Source organism: Marmota marmota, unplaced genomic scaffold, assembly GCF_001458135.2.
Source record: "Marmota marmota marmota unplaced genomic scaffold, marMar, whole genome shotgun sequence".
Taxonomy (NCBI): domain Eukaryota; kingdom Metazoa; phylum Chordata; class Mammalia; order Rodentia; family Sciuridae; genus Marmota; species Marmota marmota.
The window spans coordinates 5,767,500-5,786,133 of record NW_026000051.1 but is presented as its reverse complement, the minus strand read 5'-3'; the positions used below and the strand labels follow the sequence as shown (position 1 = coordinate 5,786,133).

At 34.5% G+C, this 18,634-nt stretch overlaps 1 protein-coding gene and 1 non-coding gene across 3 annotated transcripts in view; one reads left to right on the top strand and one right to left on the bottom strand.

The window, feature by feature from the left end:
- Pbx3 (PBX homeobox 3) overlaps positions 1-18,634 on the top strand; it is a 207,192-nt gene that overhangs the window by 13,215 nt on the left and 175,343 nt on the right. The gene's annotated exons all lie outside the window — the stretch shown is intronic.
- Positions 16,807-16,932, bottom strand: LOC125619687. Its single transcript, XR_007351228.1, has one exon. It is a non-coding gene; the product is annotated as a U6atac minor spliceosomal RNA (small nuclear RNA).

Below are 18,634 nucleotides of genomic sequence, written 5' to 3'. Positions count from 1 at the left end.
TTGTGACATGTGTATATGGAGGAAGTGCCATTTATGATATGTTGTCATCAATAATTTTGTCACTGAGAATAAAAGCTTTAAACTCATCCACCCACTGGAACGTTTTATCATATTTATTTTAAGAGATATGAAATTAGTGAACAATTGAGCTCTTTATATGTAGGAGATGCAAATGTAGCAGAATATTTACCATTAATGAAGTGCAACATAAATATCTCAGTGACAATAGATTATACAAAACCATAGTGTATTCTATAGACATCTAATAAATAGTTTCTTTTTTTTCCTATATCCTTTAGCTGTGTTCTTTATTATGGTCTAATTTATAGCCAATGGTGATATTAAATATTGGTTAACTTTTTAGAGTGATCTATCGCATTGAAAATATTGTATTTTGAGTAAGAGTAAAACATCGTTCCAAATCATTACATTTACTGATTAAATGCTCACTGATTTTTATCCATCACTGTATTCAGCAATTCATGCAAGAGTTTACTATAGTAATGCTTCAGTGGATAATATTTGGAATAGAGTAACCATTTTAATGAGGTTCATTGAGGGAGATTCAGCAGGGAGCATTTCAGGTGTATTATGGCTTTTGTCTTGTCATGATGCACGTCTCTATAACATTAGAGAAAAAGCTTCAGAGCCCCACTCATCTCAGTTATTAATAATGGTAATAATAAAAAGCCAAAACCATAAGCAAAAATTCCACCTTTCTAGTTAAGTCTGAGTAGAAAGATAGTAAGTACAGGTAGACTGCCTGTTTTTAGGAAGTATGTTAAGCAAATACCATTTCTGTAGGTTAAATTTCCATCACATTTTTAACTGTCCCAATATTGATCACCCTATAGAGGAATGAGACTGAAGTCTGGTAGTTATTAGTATAAAGAGGGTCAGCTGCAGAAGCTGGTACCGAGCAGAGGCTCTCATGGTAATGATGCTGCTATTTATAGATCCCCATTTCATTAGTTGCAGTTTCAAGGAAGAGATTTTCTCTAGGGGAAATGGATACTTGAAGTTCATTTTCTTCCTCACATTAAGGCAGAAACGTGAACAACCTTCAGTATAGGACATGAGATCACAGTATTTTTACAGGGGCAGTTTATTCTAAATATATTTGCAACAGTAATGTTGTAAATTTAAAACATAATGTAAGAATTCAGAAATGCTGGTTTCTATTCTGGTCAAGTGCTACTTTATGCACATTGTTTTATTATCCTTGTCATTTTTTCTTGTAAAAATTATTAAATTTTCAGAAACTGCAAAACTGAGTATAATTGTGACTGTATTCTGTTTCTTCAGAGTGTTCTGAGGCCTGCAAAGCATTGCAAGAAGTGCAATTTTAAAAAATATACAGTCCACCTACAGTGTGTATCTGTATATTTGTAATATGGGTAAATTGTGCTTTCCTTCTGGAATTCTTGACGTTTGAATTATTTTTTTTCCCTTTAAGAGAATATTTACTTAGTTAGTATTCACTTAATTAGAACTGACTGTTTAATGTTTTCTGGGAGGGTATTTATGGTATTTTCTTTGCTATATTTGCATTCCAGAAATTAAGTCCCCCTGCCATTATTCGGCGAGCCTTTCATACATTAGAATGATGAATTGAAAGCAGAAATGGGAAAAAGACTGCAATGCAATGAAAATTTAATCAGCGTCTTCTGCTGCTTTAATAAGGCAAATAATTCTTATTGGCCGCTGTGTTAAGGTTTCTAATATTTAATTCATAACAAACCTTGCATTATTCTGCAGTAGCATCGACAGCTCCACTTTGCTGCCTGCCAACAGGCAACCATAAAAACTTAAAAGCAGATGTAAATGTCTAAAACAAGGAGAATGATTAGATCTAAAGTGGTCAAAAAAATCAACAATATTGTGAAAGAGTTTGATGGATCTCTATGTTTAACGATGCAAAAATGATATTAATTAAACTCTCTTGAGCAGATTCCCCCCCCCCCCCAACTAGAAGTAACCTTTTATAAAGCATAGCCTTAGTGCCTGACCAAAGATTGAGAAAGAAAGCAAATGTCAATACAGTGTTTGGTAATAAGCTTCTTTAACCTGGATACAAACTGCCAGTTATACTGGAAGTATCTGGTTTACATTCCTGTATGTATAAAGTGTTTTAGCAAATACAGTGCTGAAATTGAGCCAGTGAAATAAAATATTTTGTCTTTAATTAACCCTGTTTGAGAAAAGCAATAGCTTGTGCAGTCTAATTTTTGTTTGAAATGTCCCTTTAAAAAATCGTCACAGGGTTATAGGGAATATATGCTTTTATTTCTTAACCTGAATTTAATGATTCTGTAATAGTAGCATTCATCTTTCTGGATTGCCATCTAGATTACCCAGAGTCTTTTGTGTGGAGATTGTGTTGGGCATTAAGTTTGGACCTGCAGAACTGAACAAAAAGATATTGTTACCGATTACATGTAAACAGTCTGAATCATTCAAAAGGATGTGGAGAAGAGTATTTCTTAGTGTGAAGCCAGAGAAAATGGCAACCTGCCAAAGCTAGGTGCAAGCTCTTGTTACATGGAAGGGTTGGGCCTGTTCTCATTTCTTCTTGAAATGGCTTAATTGGTGTCAGCACCCCAGGGATAAAGGCCTCTAACACTGAAATCCACACGATTCACCCTGTCTCTGCTCAGTGTAGGGAAACTGGTAACAACTGGTGGTGAATGAGGAGTGAACGGTGCTGTAACAATACTCGATGATGTTTGGGATGACAGAAATTAATACGCACTTGCTTGAAGAAAGCAATGATTAATGGCAGTGAGCACGGGAACGCCGTCCCTCCTTTTACTCCACTTTGATGGGGATTGAAAAGCAAAAGGCTGTTTCCATTCTCTGTAGAAAGCAGAGGTCACACAGAGTACATTATAGCAATTTTTCCTCTCTGGTTTTTTTATTTCATAAATATTATGATAAGCATAGATTAGATAGATTTTCTTATGAAAGCCTAAAAGGATATTTTATGTCACTTAAACATTATTGTTTATGCATAAAGAAATCACACATTCTTCTCTTCACTTGTTAGATCATTTCCCCTCATGTCAGAATAATTAGTGTAATTAGGAATTTAAAAAAGCCCACAAACATGCATTTGTATTAATGCTGCTTACTATGTTATAACTAGAATCAGAAGGGCTTGGTTTTCTAAAGACTGCCAGGACAGGGTGGGATAGGAATGTTTCATGGGCTTTCACCTTTTTTCTGCCCCTCCCCCTGGTTTTTCTCAGTGAATGTTTGACGTAAATATATTTTGCAAGGTACTTGCACTTGTCAGCAGCTTTCTTAGCCATTTGATAAAGATTCTTTATTCTACAAGAAAGCCTGAAATAACAGAACTGTACTTTGGATAATGAATTCTTCATCTGTGGAGAACTTTAAAACAAAGTACAGTGTTGGCATTTTTTTCTTTTGAGTGAGAAGGCTGATATATCTTTTGGATCCGACAGGAAGACATAAATTAATAGAGTTCTGGAGTTCAGTTTCTCATTAATAATCCATTTTGTCATGGTTCTTGGCATTGTCAGCCTAGTAGCTGGTTCATATTTTGCTAAAGGATAAAAGCAGATTATGTCTTCAGGCACAAAGCAAGAATAGAGAGTTTATCGCCTTTTGGGGGGAACTACATGCTATAAGAAAAATATCGTTTTGCAAAAAGTTTCAGTTTTGACTTAGAAATACACTACATTTTTCTTAGGTAAAGCTTTTACTTTAAGATTTGAAATGATTCTTGAAACCTTAGGATATTAGAGTTTTTGATTATTGCTTAGATTTGCCTTTGCTTAGAGCTGATTGTTCGCAAAGGTTTGTTTTTCAAGCACAGTTACAGTAAACAAGGGCCAGTTTTTATATTTTATTTTTAGAACTCTATATATTAGGATATAATTATAGCTCAAAGACAAATGTAGAAAAGTCACTATTCCTCTTTTTGCACTAGTATGTCTAAATATTCTATTATCCCCGCCTAAATTCCTAGACTTGGGATTCGATGGCTACTCTGAAGACTGCAGTTTTTAGTTGTATAAAAAAAAAAAAAAAAAATCTTTGGGCTGGGATTGTGGCTCAGCGGTAGAGCTCTCGCCTAGCACGGGCGAGGCCCTGGGTTCAATCCTCAGTACCACATAAAAAAGAATAAATAAATTAAAAATATTGTGTTTAACTACAACTAAAAAAATAAATATTTAAATATTTAAAGACAGGCTTATCTTTAATTTGATAATTGTATAATTTATTTCTTTATGAGGGCCAGAAATAGATTCTATATAGATATTGGCCTTAGTTACAGGTTCTCCTAAATGGCATCATTTAAAGTTATTAGATAAATGTTGTTAGTTTGTTATTTTTTTTTTTCCTTTGCAGTTTTGGGGATTGAACTCAATTTCATTCATGCTACGCAAGTGACCTACTACTAACCTGTGTTTCCAGCCCAGAAATTAGATCTTATAAAAATTAAAATACTACACCTTCCCTGATACCTGATAGTATGAACACTGGCTTCCTGAGATCTCACATTTAAGGGCAGGAAATTATTAAAAAAAAAAAAAAATGGGCATGAGCAATACTGGTTGTGTTTTCTTCCATCTTTTATTTTTATCCAGGTGCAGTTGTACATGCCTATAATCCCAGCTACTCTGGAGCCTGAGGCAGAAGGATCACAAGTTCAAGGCCAGACCTGACAATTCAGACTCTTCTTAAAATAAAATTAAAAGAAAGGGCTGGGAATTTAGTTCAGTGGTAGAATGTTGTCTAGCGTGAATGAGGTCCTGGGTTCAATCCCCGGTGGGTTCTGCCTCCCCACCTCCAAAAAAGGAGTATATTTTTAATGTGTTATTTGTATCACTAGTCTTATGGTTATATGCTTAGAAATGGGCAATTGAAGACTGTTTCATCTTTAAAACTTGAGGTTGGGAATATAGCTCAGTGGAAGTGCACTTGCCTAGCACAAAGAGGATCCTGGGTTCATTTCCCAGCACCAACAAAACAAAACAAAGCAAATATGATTTGTCAAGAGCTATGTAATGTTTTGAACAACTGATACAAAAATAATTAAAACAAAACAAAACAAAAAAAACAAAGCAAAACTTGGCTCTTGTGGTGCCATTGCCTGTTATCCCTACTTGTTTTTTTGAGGGTAGTAGTGGCGGTACTGGGGATTGAACCCAGGGTGCTCTATTACCGAGATGTATTCCCATCCTGACTTCATTTTTAAGCCTCCTAGTAATACGTGGGGTGTGCAGAGTCATATATCTAGAGTTGATTATTGAGGTAACAGTCGTGAGAGAGGAGTTATGTTTTAAGATGAAGGAAGGAGTATTACATTATGATCCAGTGAGGAGAATAAGGGGAGATTTTACTTTGAAGGACTTATTATTGTAATTAGTAAATATTGATTTCTAAGTCATTGAAGTCAGTATTAGATAAAATTGACCCAAGTTAACACTACTAGTGGTATGCTATAAAAATTCATTTAAAACAGAGGGACTATTTCATTTTTTTGTTTCCATTCTCTAGGGGACTGTATGCTGTTAGAGGTCAGATACTATCTGCCTATCTTATCTATATCTATCTAGATATTCTTATGACCCAATGTGCTCAATAGCTTATTTTTAAGATAAAAACATAAATGCCTTCATGTATTATCTGGTATCTGCTGTAAATCTGATATTACATTGTAATAATCCTTTATATAAAAATTCATCTTAATTATAGCAACTATAGTACATATAAGAAAACTTCCACAGCTGTTTACCTGGATCTTGAGTAATTTATATGTACATTATTTGTGAAAATAAATTATGTATTACTGCACCCATTACTACCATTAATGATATTTTTAAAAAGAGAAAAACTGTTGAAAACTCCTGATAACATACTTAGAATTGAATAGTAAACTTTAAAGTTTTCACGTATGGTTCACAGCTAGGAAATATTTGTGTTTCTAAATAGAAATTTTGAAATAAGTTAGTGTTTTTCTATGGATTTGGGAAGGACATTTGTTTTAATACATTACATTGAAATCTTTTTTTTTTTTAATATTTATTTTTTAGTATTTGGCGGACACAACATCTTTGTCTGTATGTGGTGCTGAGAATCGAACCTGGGCCGCTCGCATGCCAGGCGCGCGCGCCACCGCTTGAGCCACATTCCCAGTCCCCGTTGAAATCTTAAAGAGTAGAATTTGACGAGACATTTTGCTGATGTAAAATATTTTGTTCATTTTGACTCTCAAGTTTATCTGTCATAATGATTGATTTGTATTCATTTTACACTGTATAGTTTTGTAGCTGAGTTTTCTATCTATAAGGTATAGAAATCCCTGTTTAAGTTAATAATAAATAATTATCTTCAAAGGTGACAGATTGATTACATGTATGACTAGTCTGAAGATTAGCCTAGGATTTAGTTAACTAAAAAAATATATATATATTATAAATATATATATATATATATATATATGTATATATACACATAATATATAACTTAAATGAATTTTAATTTTAAACTTAGCATGATCAGGAGCACAAAATATAGTAGTGTATCATTTAATTAATTGCTAGAGTATTTTGTTCTTTGAACTTGACTATTAATTCCCTAACTTACCTGTACTACAGTCCTTGTTGAACTGTTTACTTTCTTGATTGAACTGGCCACTATCAGTTGTTTATCAGGTTGAAACACCTGGGAAATCATATTTTATATTTGCTTGTTTTGTTTACTAAAACCCATAGAGCAATTTGAAAGAGTTAAGAAACAACACTCTAAATATTATTAGTGGAGAACCACTGAAATAAATTGTGTCATGGATTTTCTCAGTTGTGCTACTAAAAACCAACCCATGTGACTAGTAAATTTGATGAAGGCTAATTGGTGAGTTAGGTAGTAGCTCTGTGGTTCAGGTATAAGTCTAAATCTCATTTGGTACTATTAAATTAATTACCAAATATTTTGCTTCGTGAGAATCATTAAGACATGGAAAGCTCACAGATATTTGGCCTGTGAATATTTTATTCCTATTAGTCCTTACTCTTAAAGAGTCATGCAATTCAGGATTGGGGTTGTAGTTCAGTGGTAGCGTGCTTGCCTACTATGTGTGAGGTGCTGGGTTCAATCCTCAGCACCACATAAATAAACTACAACTAAAAAAAAAAAAGTCATGCAATTCAAACAGCTGTAATTTTTATGTAATTGTTAATGAATCTGTTCATAACTGCCATTCATAAAAATCTGTACTTGCGGAGCTCCAGAAACCTGTAGAACAAGAATTTTTTGCTCTTTTTTTTCATTTTTTAAAAAATTATAGTTTTGTTGTGAATGTGATGCAAACAAAGGCCAACTGTCCATTTCTAGAAAAGTGTATGCACTCAATATTTGAATACAATTTCAAGGAGTTTATAGACACTTTGCAAATCATTTATGGTTCTCTCATGGAGATGCTGAACCACAGGTTAACAACAGTTTTGTAGAGGTAGACTTTTTGTTTTGTAGAGGTAGACTTTTTTTTTTTTTAAGTGCTATATTTTGTACCAATTTGTAATTGCAATCCATTTTCTTCTTGGAAGCTTAATAGATTTACTTTCTAAGTAACGGTCTTTACACACTTATAGCATCAGTGACTTCTGATCTGAGTGAATGTTTGGTTGTACTTAGGGGAAAGAATCAGGAAAATGATAGAACTAAAGGAAAGAATGGGCTGGTAATGAGCCCCAGGTGTCAGTAAGATTGGAGAGAATGGTGCTAGCCTATAATCCCAGTGGCTCAAGAGGCTGAGGCAGGAGGATTTCAAATTCAAAGCCAGCCTCAGCAAAAATCGAGGTACTAAGCAACTCATTGAGATCCTGTCTCTAAATAAAATACAAAATAGGGCTGGGGATATGGCTCAGAAGTGCCCCTGAGTTTAATCCCTGATACGAAGGGGGGGAAAAAAAGACTAGAGAAAAAGGCGGGGCGTCAGGGCAGATTTAGAAGAGGAAGTGTGAAATTTGGGACCTAAGTTACTGAAGGACTTACTTGGCAATTAGCATATGTTGCCTTATGATGATAATGAAGAAAGGTATGATTGACTTATAATCTAGGTACCATAGCTATTTATGAGGATGGACTTTATCTTATTGGCAACTCTTGTTCCCCTGTGCTATGGGATTCAATTTTTGCTACTTGTTAGAATTCCTTTAAAATACATTAATTTCTTTCATATATAAAGTAATTAGATAACTTCTTGGGTAAGAATCTATATTTCATGTGTTAAACTTTCCCATATGAAGACTTCTGAGGAAATAATCATCTATGGCAGTGATTTTCAAACTCTTTGATCTTTGGACTCCTTTACACTATGAGTGGAATTTTTGTTTATGTGGGCTTAATGTCTATCAATATTTATTTACTGCATTTGAAATTAAAAACAAATTTTAAAATATTTAAGTTAATTATAATCTTAAACCTATTACATGTTAGCATAAAGAACAATGTTACAATTAGTTCTATATTATCCTAAATAGCATTTTCCAAAACAAAATGAAGCAAAATAAAATGGTGAGAAGAGTCGATCGTTTTACATTTTTGCAAATCTTCTTAATATCTGGGTTAGTTGAAGATACCTGGACCCTCTTATTTGCATTCAGTATTCAGCCCATTTTCATATCCCAATAGCTGGGATTATAGGTGTGTGACACCATGCCTCCCTATGAATAGTAAGTAGATTCTTTTTTTTTAGTATTTATTTTTCAGTTGGACATAATATCTTTATTTATTTATTTTTATGTGGTGCTGAGGATTGAACCCAGGGCCTTGCACATGCTAGGCGAGTGCTCTACCTCTGAGCCACAACCCCAGCCCTCTATTATGTTTTGTTAAAATCCAAGTCTAGTTTGGGGGCTGGGTTGTGGCTCAGTAGTAGAGCATTTGCCTAGCCAATGTGAGGCACTGGGTTCAATTCTCAGCACCACATATAAATAAATGAATAAAATAAAGGTTCATCAACATCTAAAAAAAAAAATCCTAGTCTAGTTTGTACTTTGAATAGTTCTTCTAACACATGCATGATTTTGTAACATATCTTAATTATTTGGAAAATATTGGTTCATTGGTCACTCATCTTTGATATATTAACACATTTCTTTACACTGTATCAAAAGGTTGCATTTGTTAATATTACCACCAAACTCATCAGAAAAGTTTTTTTTTTTTTTCCTTCTTTTTTTTTGTGGTGCTGACAATACACTGTAAGCATGTGTTCTACCATTGAGCTGTATTCCCAGCCCCAGAAAAGTTTCTTAAGTACTGGGAAACTGTCATACTTACAGTGGTAGACACATGTTTCAGGTTTCTAATTTTTGTTTTAAAGTTTAGATTTTATCATTTTACCAGAATTATCAATTTTTTTTGAAGTAGAAGGATTACTTGATTCCCTCTTGAAAAAATGTCTGCCAAAATATCTAAGCCGATATAACCATAGTTTGTCAGTCTTGTTTTTTAAGCAGCTATTTCAGATAGTTAAACTCACAGTTGTGCTAGTGCTTTTGCTTATACTTAGTAAGCAGCTGTGTTGTGCATAATTCCTGTTTTGTCATACACACTATTAAAAAGTCATTTATTCAAAGTGTAATAATTTTTACTATTTCATCAAGGACATTTTGAATTGAATCTAACTTTTCTTTTTCTTTTTGTATTAGGGACTGAATCCAGAGATATTTGATCACTGAGCTATGTCCCCAGCCCTTTTCATTTTGAGACAGGCTCTCATTAAGTTGCTGAGATTGGCCTTGAACTTGCCATACTCTTGCCTCAGCCTCCTGAGTACTGGGATTATTGTTGTTAAGTCCTGTGCCTGATGGTACAGAATACATTCACTGTTATTACAGTGTGGTGCTACTGCCTTGCTTCACAGTAAGCCACTAGATTTTATCTGCCATTGCTTTTTGTGCCATCAATGTTAATGTCAACTCAGAGAAAGAGGCTACTATTTTAGGACTGTAAAAATAATTTTGACTTTGTTGACTCCTGAATGGGTCTATGGAATTCTTTTGAGAACAGAAGGTGTATATAAAGTGAAACACATATAACTTGCTCTAAGACCATTATTTTATCTTTATCTACGTCATTAATGTATTTGTGTCGTTGAAAATGAAAAGATTACCTGAAAAGAAACAGATTTTCAGGATTTGGATTCTGAAGGCAACAGACTGTATCCTAAAGTCATCATTGTGATTCCCTGGGGGCATTTGTTTAGTGCCCACATAAGTATGCTATTCTTCTGAGTATTTTTTGATGTTAGAACAGTTTTTGCCTTTAAAAAGTGGACCTTGTAATCAATCTTGGCTGCACACATGAAAGAAAAAAAGGACAGCTCAACAGATACACGTTTGTTGAGCCACAGTTTTCCATGCAGAAGTAGTGTTAAGCTTCCCGGGGTTCCTGGGCACGTTACTGAGTGGTTATTTCCAAATAAGGGAGTTGGGTTAAATTTCTAAGGCCTCATTCAGCTTTAATATTCTATGATTCTTTGATCTTCTTTTACTGTGTGAATTGATCAATCAGCTGTTAAATTTATTTAACTAAATTTGTTCTTGAAGCTGAACTGATTAGTGCTTATTGTCATCACATAAGTTAGGAATAAAGTATTTGCAGTGTCAAAAATGAAATATATAGAAGAGGAAGTGGAAGGGATTTGTAAATGGAGAATATGTCTAGAAGCAAATGGATTTTATGTTGCAGGGAAGGAGAAACTTGGGTGATTAGAGTTGGACATTGCAGGGTATTTAACATATCTCTGAATTCAATCTTTATGCTCTTTACTACAATAGCTGAGAAGGAAAATTTGAGTTCAGAAATAACACGAAGCCTTTAAGGTGGGCAGTCTGCCAGTGATATTCCTGATATCACCGTGTGCAGTATGAACTATTAAACTCCAAAGTAAAAAGTGGATCAGAACATAAATAATGTTGATTTTGAAGTTCTCTTAGTCCATTAATAGTATTTTCATTGGAAAACCATAATTTCTTTTTGAAGGAGAAAATAATATTTAGGCTTCAGAACATATTTATTTTACTTTTTAATAAGAAAAAAATGTAATTACTTTTGATATTTTTGATCTTCCTTCTGACATTCTAAAAGATGAAAAAATGACCTCCAAATCTAGGCTCTTCTTCAGTCTAGCATCATCTCAAAGCCCTTTTTCTTTTTTTAAATGCTAGTGAGAGGGATTGGGTAAATCCTTTAAGGTGTTATTTGGATCCTTAAAAATGAGAGAGAGCTCCTGTGATGCAGTTTGTGTTAAATCAAACTGGGAAGGTGGAAAAGCTGCCATTGTGGCACTGTTGTGGGAAAAAAGACTCCAGAGACTGTGTATTTTGGAAGTTATTTGACAACATTAGCAACATCAACTACTGACTGACACACACACACACACACACAAAAAAAAAAACAAAACAAAACCAAAAACAAAAACAAAAACAAAAAACCCACCTCTTTGGCAAATCTTTCACAGTTGTGGCAAGTAAAGCAGCTTCATTGGAACATTTTCATAAACTATCATCAGTTATACAGCAGCAGCTTCACAAATCAGAAATGATATCTTCAGGCGCTGCTGTCAAGTGTTATTCAAATAATACCAGCCTCACATTTGAATAACGCAGACATTTTGAATTAATTAATCAGATGAGATAGTCTAGGCCTCTTCTCATTAGTCTCTGGGTCAGGCTTGGGAAGATATATGTGTTGGTGATGATATACTTGTCTTTAATCTTGATTTATGAAGATTTAGGATTGTGTGTGATTTGTCAAAGGTTCTGGGAAAAGGCTGGTGCATATTTCATTACCTAATCTGAGATTGATTTTATGATGCTAAGAGATACCATACTATTGTTCAAATGTGTGGGAAGTATAGGTAGACACAACATCTCAGGCTTTTTACTGGCTTATCTTTGCAACCGTCAAACAATGCTGTAAACTTTAACTGCTTGTAGTTAACAATTCTTGCTTTAATTATAGGCAGATTTTTTATTCTGTCCAAAGGGAGAATTTCAGTGGTTATTTAGCTAAATTGCATAACAGACATTATAACTATGACCTGGTATAAATCATGGACAGAGTTGGTAAATTTCATGGGTTGGTCATGGTGAAATATAAAATTTCATGGCTTGACAACGATTAATGGAAAAATTGCATTAAAATGGTACAAATAATGGAAGAACAAAAAGTAAAGTTTCTTTCCTTATGTATTACTTTCCTTCTCAGGACTAATTTTAGAAAAATTGGGTTGTAAAATCATATCTTCTAAGTTACTCAAGCAACAATAATGGCCTATTATAAAAAATAATTTATGTGAAAATATCTAGTCCAGTGCCTGGTATGTAGTAGTTACTGAATATCTAATTTCCTTTCCCCCTTTTCTACCTACTCCCCCTTTCTATTTGATGCCAAAGGCCCTGCTAGTATCATTTAGTCTTTACTTTCTTAACAACTTGAATTTTTAATCCTGTTGGGTCTTAATTCCTTTAGAAATATAAGGTTGAAATGCTGTCATCTCAGAAGACTGAAATAACCAGAGGGACCATAGTGTGATATTGAGTTCTTCTTTTGTCTCTGTATGTGTGTGCGGGGTGGTAAATATGGGAGAAATTGAATATTAACTTCTTAGTATTCATGAAGTATGTATTGCCTAATTCAAAGTGGATTTTTCTATATCATCTGCCTCTTTAAGTGGGATTCCATATCTGAGATTAGTTGAGTGTTTTTCATTCTACTCTCAAGCAAACTGAAATGCACGGAACTTGAAGTATTAAAGAATAATATAGTTGTTTTCAATTTTGTCATACAAAGTTAAAACTTTTTTACCAGAGTTAGATGATTGTTGAGTACTGTTTTATTGGGGGTGATTGGGCTACTAAGAATCATTAGTTTTTTTTCACTTCTATATTTTGGGACCTGAATTAGTACTCTTAACGTAATGCTTGGTACATCTTGGTACATCAATTTGAGGCAGACAGTTGTAATTGTTGTTCACTTTGGGGAAGATAGTTTATAAATACTAAGATGTGTTGATATTTGGAGAAAGATACTATTTAAAAGTAGTTTGGGAGGCAGCTTGATGCTGTGGAATAATTCTGATTTTGAAGTTCAGTGAATCTTGGTCCCTCGCTGAACTGCTACTTAATTGATTGGTGTCCTTGGCAATCTACCTAATTTTTTCTGAGCCCTAGTTTTCTTTTCACTAAAAGGAGGCTATTAATACCTAACTTTCAGGATTGTTGTAAGATTGGAGGAGAATGTATGTACAATACCTGATGAGGTGCCTGCCATATAATAGGTGCTGAATAAATCGCAGCTATTGCTGTTATTTTTCTGTTCATTTATTTCTTCAACAAACATATATTGAGGACTTATTATATGTCAGTGACACAACTAAGACATCAGAGACACAGCAACTACTTTCTGTTGAGTAATACAGTAATACAATGTGGATAAATACAAACTGGATTATCTAGAAGTGAAAAGAGGCAGGGATTGATAAAGGCAGGGACCACATTATTGAGGCTTTAATTCTGTGTGAAGGGAGTAGAGTCTTTAACTACCCTTTGGGTAGTTACAGATGGGTGTAAGATGGGATAAGAGCAAAGTGTTTACAAGTTTACTTGGGAAACTGTTGAAGGAATATACTAGTTAGTAGATTTTTGTAGGTTAGTGGTGATATATACTTACAGTGGATAATAATATGGGTTAAAAAAGAGGGAGCAATAGCTTTAATAAAACTAAAAAAATGAGAAGGAATGATTAAATGATTGATTAGACTATTTTTGTCTTCATTCACTTAGTTGGCTTCTGTGTGTCCTTCAGACCCTAGCCTGGATGTCCTTCCAGAAAATGTTTTTGACCTCTCTCAGGTCTGTGTTAGTTACCTGTCTTAGGAACTCCAGTAACATAATGTTTTTTCTCCTTGTTGTGCTCATGACACTGTTTAAATTATGTAATTAAGTTTCTTTTGCTTGCGGTAAATTGGGAATTTTATTAAGGTAGAGATGCTGTGTTTTTGTTTGCTGTTTTGTCTCCTGGCACAGAGTAAGAAGTTCTCAATATCTGTTTGTTAAAATGATTCGAATATGGTATGGGAGGGAGAGGAAGAAAACAGGAGTGCCAGTTTCAGGTGAAGGTGATGAGGCGAGTGGTTGTCATTAACTGAGTGGTTGTCATTAACTGAGAGAGAGTAGAGTGGAATTGCAGGGGCAGAAGGCATGATCATTATCAACTTAGCCAGATAAGATCAAATTCCTTTCCTCAGTGTTTGTACCAATTTATTTTTGTACCAGCAGTTTATATTTGTTTCATTTGCTTGAGGATATTAGTTTATTTATATTTAAGTAAAGTTCATGTAACATAAATTAACCATTTTAAAGTGTATGATTTGGTGACATTTAGTACAATCATAATATTATACAACCATCACTTCTCTCTAGTTCCAAAACATTTTCATCTTCTCAAAAGAAATTCCTATACCTGTTATTAAGCCATCATTCCCTGTTCCTCCCCCCTTTCTCTGCCAACCACCAATCTGTTTTCTATCTCTATGGATTTACCTATCCTGGATATTTCATATAAATGGAGTCATACAGTATATGGTGTTTTGTGACTGGCTTCTTTCAGCTAGAATAAATTTTTTAAGAGTCTCTCTCTCTCTCTTTTTTTTTTTTTGGTACCAGGAATTGAACCAGGGGCACTTAACTGAGCCGCATCCCCACCCCTTTTTATTTTTTATTTTGAGACAGGATCTCACTAAATTGCTTAGGGCCTCACTAAGTTGCTGAGGCTGTCTTTGAACTTGAGATCATCCTACTCACCTCCTGGAGCTGCTGGGATTATAGGTGTGAACCACTAGGCCTGGTTTAAGATTCTTCATGCTGTAACATATATTAGTATTTTCATTAGTTTTTTGTCTCTGTCTCTATTTTTTGGTCAGTACTGGGGATTTAACCCAGGAGTTCTTTACTACTGAGCTGCATTTGCAGCCCGTTTATACTTTTATTTTGAGACAAGTTCTTACTAAATTACCCAGGCTGGCTTTGACTTTGCCATCCTGTCTCAGCCTCCTGAGTCATTGGGATTACAAGCAAGCCACTGCATCTGGCTTTATTAATTTTTTTGGCTCAGTAATGGTCCATTGAATGAATATATTACAGTTTTTAAGTTGAGGAGAAATTAGGTTTCTCCATTTATTGATTGTTGTGGATAGTGCTGTTATGGACATTTAGACATTTATGTACAAATATTTGTTTGACTTCATGTTTTTAATTCTTTGGAGTATATACTTAAAAGTGGAATTGTTGGATGACATTAATATTATAGGACTATTTAACTTTTCTTTTTCTTTCTTTTTTTAAATATTTTATTTTTAGTTGTGGTTGTACACAACACCTTTTATTTTATTTTATTTTTTATGTGGTGCTGAGGATCAAACCCAGGGCCTCGTGTGTGCTAGGCAGGCACTCTACCACTGAGCCACAACCCCAGCCATCTTTTTCTTTTTTGTGGTGCTGGGGATTGAACCCAGGGCTTTGTGCATGCTAGGCAAGTGCTATACCACAGAAACACATCCCCAGGTCCTATATTTATCTTTTTAAGGAAATGCTGAACTATTTTCTATAGTGGGTGCATCATTTTACATTCCTATCAGCAATGTATAGGATTCCAAGTTCTCATTGATATTTGTGGTTTTAATTTGCATTTCCCTAATTAGAATCTTTTTGTGTGCTTATTTCTGTATCTTCTTTGGAGAAGATCCTGTTCACATTCTTTGCCCATTTTTTAATTGGGGCACTTAGCTTTGATTTTGAGTTGTGAGGGTTCTCTGTTCTGTAGATTATACTGTATCAGAGATGATTTACTAATAATTTTTCCCATTCCGTGAGTTATCCCACTTTCTTAAAAATGTCCTCTGATATATAAATGTTTTAAGTTTTGATGAAATCCAGTTTTTCTATTTCTTCTTTTCTTGCTTGTGCTTTTGGTATCATATCTAAGAATCTGTTGCCAAATTCAAGATCATAAAGACCCCTATTTTTAAAAAAAAAGTTTTATAGTTTTATAATTTGGTGGTTAGTCCATTAGAGTTAATTTTTAATTATGCTATAAAGTAAGGATCTCAGTTCATTCTTTTAGGTGTGACTATCCAGTTGTCGTAGCACTATTTCAGATACTGTTCTTTTCCCACTGAATGATCTTGGTACCTTTGTCAAAAATAAATTGGCTGTAGATGTATGGATTTATTTCTGGATTCTCAATTTTATTCCATTATTTGAACGTCTATCCTTATTACATTACTACACTGTTTTGATTACTGTAGCTTTGTAATAAAATTTGAAATTAAAGTACGAGTCCTTTAACTTTGTTGTTCTTTTAAAGATTGTTTTGGGTATTCCAGCCTCCTTGAAATTCCATTTGAATTTGAGTGTTAGCTTTTTCATTTCTGCAAAAAAGTTATGATTGGAGTTGCATTGAATTTGTACATTGCTTTGTGTAGTGTTGCCTTCCTAACAATATTAAATCTTCTAACCCGTGAACATTGGATGTATTTCCATTTATTTAAGTCTTTTAAGTTTTTTTTTTTTTGTTTGTTTTTAGTACTGCTTTGTTTTTAGTATATCAGTCTTTTACATCCTTCCCCCACTTTTTTTTTTTGAGGAGGAGAAAAAAATTATTTGGCTCATAGTTTCAGAAGTTTTGGTCCATAGATGGCTGAGTCCATTGCTCTGGGCCCAAGGTGAGGCAGCACATGATGGCAGAAGGGCGGGTGGAGGAAGAAAAAAATCATAGTTAGATGCCTTGAAGTAGGTGGCAATGCCTTAACCTTAAGCGTGTTGTCAGGCCTGAGGGCCTCTTCCATCTTTGTCAAGGGGAGTGCTAACCTTTTCTCCTTTCATAAAACACTGTAGGCTTTTTTTTTTTCCTTCATAATTTCATTTGTATATTGTTCATTAGTAGCATTTAGGAACACAACTGATTTCTATTTTTTGGGAGTACAGGAAGGTTGATCTTTTGTTGTTCTTGTGTCCTGATGTAGCCCAAATTTTTATTGGTTCTAGCACTTTTTTTTTGTATTCTTTGTAATTTCCTACACATCGAATCATGTCTTCTGCAAGTAGAGATAGTCGTACATTTTCCTTTCACATATGATTACCTCCTATTTCTTTCTCTTGACTCATTGACCTGCCTGGAGCTTTCAATACAATGTTGAATAGCTATGGAGGAAACAGGCATTCTTGTTTTGTTCTTGTACTTAGTGAGGGAGCTTTGAGTCTTTCATTGTTTAGTATGATGTTAGTTGTGGATTTTGATAAATTTCTTCTAACATGTTGAGGAAATTCCTTTCTATTCCTAGTTTTGAGTTGGTTTTTTTTTCTCTCTTTTTTTAAGATTGTGTTGATTGAACCCAGGGCCCTATGCATGCTAGGCAAGCACTCTGCCAATGAGCTTCATCTCTGACACACACACACACACACACACACATATATAAATTTTTTAACTACACCACAGCAGTGGAAAGCATTACAATTCTTATTACACTTTTTTTTTTTTAAAAGACAAAATTGCCTAGGGGCTGGGGATGTGGCTTAAGTGGTAGCACGCTCGCCTGGCATGCGTGAGGCCCGGGTTTGATCCTCAGCACCACATACAAACAAAATTGTTGTGTCCGCCGTTAACTAAAAAAAAAAAATAAATATTAAAATTCTCTCTCTCTTAAAAAAAAAAAAAAAAGACAAAGTTGCCTAGACTAGCCTTGAACTTGTGATCCTCCAGACTCAGCCTCCTGAGTAGCTGGGATTATAGGTATGCACCACTGTGCTTCTTTTTTCACTTTTGAAGGGTAATTTTACCAAGTACAGAACTCTGGGTGGGCAGTTTTCTTTTTCAGCATTTTAAATATGTCATTCCACTGTTTTCTTACCTTCGTGATTTTTGTCTAGAATGTGCCTGTTGATCTTACTGAGGATTTCTTGTGTGTCATGAGTTGCTTCTCTTGCTGCTTTCAAGATTCTTTCAGTAATTTGATTATAGTGCATCTCTGAGTAGATCTTTTTGTTTATCCTTGTTGGAGCTTATTGAACTTTTTGTATGTATGTATTCATGACTTTTATCAAATTTTGGAGGCTTTCAGCTATTATTGTTTCAAATATTCTTTCTGTCACTTCTTTGTTTTTGGTACTCCCATTATGTGTACATTGGTATGCTTATGTCCTATAGACCGATTAGACCCTTTTCCTTTTTACTTTCTTAAAATAAAGGACACAATACCTTTATTTTATTCATTTTTATGTGGTGCTGAGGATTGAACCCAGGGCCTCGAATGTGCTAGGTGAGCACTCCACCACTGAGCCACAACCCCAGCCCTCAGTTAGTGTTTTGATAGAGATTTCGTTGAATATCAGGAGCCTCAATAAATACAGAAAAAATGAAAGAGGGAAAAGTAGAAAGGAGGAAAACATCTTTTCTCAGTCTTTGCAGATTTCTCTGCTGGGGATGTTCTTTTATTGCTTCAATAGGCCATTTACAACTCAGCTCTGGTCTTCCTGCTGTGCTTGAGATCAACCAGAGGTGAAACATAAAGTATTCTTGGGTCTTTTTTGAGCAC